The sequence below is a fragment of the Bombina bombina genome, chromosome 2 (genome assembly GCF_027579735.1).
Source record: "Bombina bombina isolate aBomBom1 chromosome 2, aBomBom1.pri, whole genome shotgun sequence".
Lineage (NCBI taxonomy): Eukaryota > Metazoa > Chordata > Amphibia > Anura > Bombinatoridae > Bombina > Bombina bombina.
In genome coordinates, this window is record NC_069500.1 from 662,074,059 (window position 1) to 662,080,058 (window position 6,000).

Sequence of the window (6,000 nt, forward strand, 5' to 3'; positions counted from 1 at the left end):
AATGAATTCCCTTGGTGCTGAATAATATTTCTTTCAATATATGTATATATATACATATAGAAATAAATGTTTAAAAATATAAAGAACATTTTCTTCTATGTTAAGAATGTAATGTATTCCTAACGCATCTTTAACTTTAGTGCAGTTGATCTAGCGCAGTGTCGAGTTAACACATGAGGGATAACTAATTTTGTAGCGTGCCCCATAGAAGTGTATGGGGAGAGGGAGTTATCCAAAGTCCTGAAGTTAGAGCACCTTAGACTTTCACTCTTGTGCTAACTTTTTACTTTCAACTTGTAATACCAGCGCTACTGCGACTGCACACATTTTTTACTTCGAGTGCAGTTAGCACGCAAGCAAAAACTAGAGTGCTAATTGTATATTTGCCCAATATGTGTCTCTTTTTAAAATGTAAAAAATCGTAACACTATTTTCAGGTTTGCTTAAAAGATTAAATAAAAATACACAGCATAAAAGTATATTCAAATACAGAGGACATTAGTTTGCAGAGAGAGCATACATTTTTTAAACAACTTTGAAGACTGAGAATAGAAGTCTTTATTTAACAATCAGTTCACATTCCATGTTATTACATCTTACCATTAACAATATAAGAGAAAACATAGTGTATGAATCTCATTTTTCTTTATCCCCCTTTAAACAAAATAACTCTTTAAACAATGCTAAAGAGAGCTTATGCTGGGGTTCACAAATTAGTTGTGTAAACATTTAAACATCTGTTATTCATCTTATTGACAGATCTATGACTCCTATGGGCATATGTAAACAATTTGTTTAATAAACAAATGTATTGAAGGAAAGCTATCACATTAAGATCATAATCAGTATAAATATCGTGCTACTGTCACACATGAAATTAATTCAGTGGAGTTATGGCTAGAAATATTAAATCACTATAAATTATAGTAGAGCTAAAAAGCAGCAGGTGTAGGGTGAAGTTTGGAGTTATGAAGTAAAGCATTATAAACATTTTATATTTTTTATTAAAAAAATATTACCTTTTTTTATTGAGCTTTAAATATACAAGAGAGATATCATGGGTAATGCAATACAATGTGGAAAGTATCATGATTATTAAATGTTATGCAAGGATGGTAGTTAACATGGACCAGAGTTCCTTAGGAAAACAAATTTGGTAGGATGTAGTCCAATGCGAGAACTTGGGTAGATAGTCCATCTGTTTATCTCAAACTGTTAGTCCAAAGCTCGTTTTTTTCTTTTGGAGCAAAATATATCAAAGTACCAATCCCAATGTGGGGCTATGACCATAAATAAAAATTTTGCAGCAAACATATTAAGTAATCAACAGTTTAATACAGGTAAATTAAAGGTAAGCATAGCTGGTGTTTTGGGTAAGCTTGAAATGTTTAAATTGCTAGAGTGTAATATTTCTTATAAGTAGATTAATAGGAAGCATGTATGGGTGGGGGGGGGGGGGAGAGGAGAAAAAAAAAGGGGGGGAGAGGAAGAGAAGGAAGTGAAGAGAAGAAATGGCAGTTGATATTGTCTAGTAAGTGTTGGGAGGATTCCAGATTTTTAGCATCATTTCATGAATCTATACTCCTGTTTTCATGTAATGATATCTTTCTATCTGGAGTAGTGAAGAGACCTGTCTTTTCGACATTTCCAATGTGGGAACATCAGCAGATTTCCACCTCAGAGGGATAAGGGCTTTGATGCTATTGAGCATGATATACAACAGATTCTTTTTAGGTTTATTTTGTATTTTAGGTAGTGCGAGGGAAATGGGAATACTGGGATCATTTTGCACTTGTAAGTTAAGCATTTTATTGATTTCAGACACCACATCTGACCAGAAAGTGCATAGTTTTTTTACATGACCACCATATGTGTAGTAGGTTGGCTTCCTCCCCGCATCCCCTATAGCACCTCCCGCTACTTTTTTGTAAATGTGACGTATTCTGGCAGGGGTCAGATACCATATTAATTTGAAGTTTATCTCTGTGATATCAGCCAATCGGAATTAAGGTAGAAAAAATCCTATTGGCTGATTAGAACAGCCAATAGGATTGAGCTCGCATACTATTGGCTGATTGGAACAGCCAATAGAATGCAAGCTCAATCCTATTGGCTGAATGGATCAGCCAATAGAATTTTTTTTACCTTACCTTTTTTACCTAGAATTCTATCAGCCAATCGGAATTGAAGAGATGCCATCTTGGATGACGTCACTTAAAGGTACCGTCATTTAGTCATCAGATCAAGACAGAAGAGGATGTTCCTGTCAGGGAGCCAGGAATCAGACTGAGACGAGAAGTGCAAAAAAAATCACACCTTAATTAATAGCAAAAAATAATAAAAAGTCCACAAGTCAAATACTAAGCCAGGAGTCAAAACCAGAGCTGGAGTAAGACGAGCCGAGTCAGGAGCCAAAGCGAATAGTCAGACGAGCCGGAATCAGGAACAAGGAAAACAGCAGAGTCAGGAACAAGCCAGGGATCAGGATCCAGGAAGGATGTCATGCAGCCAGGTAATACACAGGAACTGTATAGCAAAGAAAGAAAAGAAGTGCTAAAGAAATATACCCTGCTAAACTCGTGTGTCCCCCTCAGAGAATACTGAAAATGCAAAATAGTGTAAAAAATGAGTTCAGCGCTGAAAGCACTGGCTTATATATACAATACTCGGTGTATGTATGAATATAAATGTCAAATAAGATAGTATGTGAATGTGAATAAAAATATATAATATGGTACTATTATAGTAATGTACTGTGAGAGATTAAGGGATATAAAAAAGGTATACCGTATGGCAATATCAAGGTGAAATGCAAATGCAAATAGAGGTATTGGGTGAAATTCAAATGAATAAAAACAATTTATTAAAATGCATATAATACATATGTAAAAAACATAAAATACAAATGGAGAAAGGGATGTCTCCCTTATGACAAAAATCAGCTACTATATAGCCTAATATAAAATGTGCGCTGGTAAAATAAAAACAATGTAGCCAAGGCCTGGGGCTAAAAAAAGAAAAGAGAACATGGTCATTTGTAAGGTACCACATTCTCTTTTCTTTTTTTAGCCACAAGCCTTGGCTACATTGTTTTTATTTTACTAGCGCACATTTTATATTAGGCTATCTAGTAGCCGATTTTTGTCATAAGGGAGACGTCCCTTTCTCCATTTGTATTTTATGTTTTTTACATATGTATTATATGCATTTTATTAAATTGTTTTCATTCATTTGAATTTCGCCCAATACCTCTATTTGCATTTGCATTTCACCTTGATATTGCCATACGGTATACCTTTTTATATACCTTAATCTCTCTCAGTACATTACTATAATAGTACCATATTATATATTTTTATTCACATACATATAGTATCTTATTTGATATTTATATTTATACATACACCAAGTATTGAATATATAAACCTGTGCTTTCAGCGCTGAACTAATTTTTTACATTATAATACACAGGAACTCTCACAAACAGGTCTGAGACAACGCAAAGGCAAAGCATACTGAACAGAGGCCATTTAAATAATAAGTGATGACATCACAAATCTGAGACTGCATCCTGTCTCACATGAATGATGCACACCAGTCTGGCCATAAAAGGAAGTGCAGGAAATGAGCAGCATCCCCCACAATGCACCATAGTCAGGAAGAGAGGTGAGTAAAATGGCTGCCAGCAGCACATGGCAAACACAACAGGGAAAAAACCCTGACAGTACCCTCCCCTCAACGACCCCTCCCCCATGGGAGGACAAAAGGCTTTTTGGGGAAACGGGCATGGAAGGCACGGAGGAGGGCAGGAGCATGAACATCAGAGGAGGGAACCCAAGAATGCTCCTCCGGACCGTAGCTCCTCCAGTGAACCAAATACTGTACACGGCCCCTGGACATACAAGAGTCAATAATGCTGCTGACCTCATACTCCTCATGGTTGTCAACAAAGATAGGATAGGGACGAGGCAACACAGTGGTAAACCAATTACAAACCAATGGTTTCAAGAGGGAGACATGAAAAACATTGGAGATGTGCATAGCAGGAGGAAGGTCAAGAACGTAGGCCACAGGATTATCCTGTCGGAGTATTCGAAAAGGACCAACATAACAGGGAGCCAATTTATTGGAAAGCACACGAAGGTTCAAGTTGCGGGAGGACAGCCAAACTCTCTCACCAACTTGGTAGGAAGGTGCGGGCAGACGCCTATGATCATCCTGGAACTTTTGGCGCTGCATAGAACGATGAAGGCAATCCTTAATCTGCACCTACGTGGAACGGAGTTGCCGGAGATGCTCCTCCAAAGCCGGAATACCCTGAGACATGAATGAATCAGGCAAAAAGGATGGTTGAAACCCATAATTCTCCATGAACGGGGATAACTTGGAGGAAGCATTAATAGCACTATTACGAGCAAACTCTGCCCAAGGTAATAGTTCAGACCAATTATTGTGGTGATTTGAGACAGCAACGGAGGATCTGTTCCAGAGCTTGATTAGACCATTCCGCAGCCCCATTGGATTGAGGGTGATATGCCAAGGAGAAGGAAAGCTGGATCCCCATTTGAGCACAAAAGGAATGCCAAAATCAGGAGACAAACTGGCTACCCCAGTCCGACACTATATCCTTGGGTAACCCATGTAAAGGAAGACCTCCCGGGAAAAAATTGAAGCAAGCTCCTGAGCGGTAGGCAGCTTCATCAAGGGAACGCAGTGTGACATTTTAGAAAAACGGTCAATAACCATAAGGATAACAGTATTGCCATTGGAAACAGGGAGCTCAAACATGAAGTCCATGGAAAGATGTGTCCAAGGACGCTCACCATTAGCAATAGGTTGATGAAGACCCACAGGCAGATTTCGAGGAGTCTTATTCTGTGCACAAACTGAGCAGGAGGCAACATACGGAGCAAAATCAGAACTAAGACCTGGCCACCAGAATTTTTGAGTGATAGACCAAATCATTTGGTTCTTGCCTGGGTGACCTGTGGCTTTAGGATAGTGGTAAGTGTGCAAAAGTTTAGTTCGAAGATTCTCAGGAACAAAACCCTTACCACTAGGTTTCTACAGAGGTGCATTGGTTTGGGCAGCCAGGATCTCCTCCCCCAAGGGAGAAGTCAAATTAGTATGTATGGTAGACAAAATATGGTCAGGAGGTATAACAGCAGTAGGTACAGACTCCTCCTTGGACAGAGGCGAGCCCTAACATTCTTAATACCAGGCAGGTAGGAGACCACATAATTAAACCGAGACAAAAATAGCACCCATCTGGCCTGTCGGGGCGACAAACGTTTTGCTTCAGATAGATAAGTTAAATTCTTGTGGTTAGTAAGAATGAGAAGTGGCACGCTAGTACGCTCGAGAAGATGACTTCATTCCTTAAGTGCCAAAATTATGGCCAGTAATTCCCTGTTGCCAATTTCATAATTGTATTCCGCTGAATAGAATTTCTTAGAGAAGAAACCACACAGATGCAAGGAACCGTCAGGTGTAGGATGTTGAGACAAGAGGGCACCTACTCCAGTCTCAGACGCATCAACCTCAAGAATGAAAGGCAGGAGAGGGTTTGGATGAGCCAGAACTGGAACAGCAGCAAAGGCAGTCTTAATACTATCAAAGGCCTTAATGGCAGTAGGTGACCAATGGAGTGGATCATTCTCTTTACGGGTCATGTCTGTGATAGGTTTGACCAAGGAAGAAAAGTTTTTAATAAACTTTCTATAGTAATTAGCGAACCCCAAAAAAGAACCCGTGTAACATCAGAACGATGAGCCTCAAGTGTGGGTGAGTGTATGAGGATGTCGTCTAAGTACACCACAACACACTGTTGCAACATATCTCGTAGGACATCATTAATAAATTCCTGAAAAACAGCAGGAGCATTTCATAGGCCAAAGGGCATTACAAGATACTCATAATGCCTACTCCTGGTGTTAAATGCTGTTTTCCATTTGTAGCCCTCCTTAATCCTAATGAGATTGTACGCTCCTCTCAAATCAA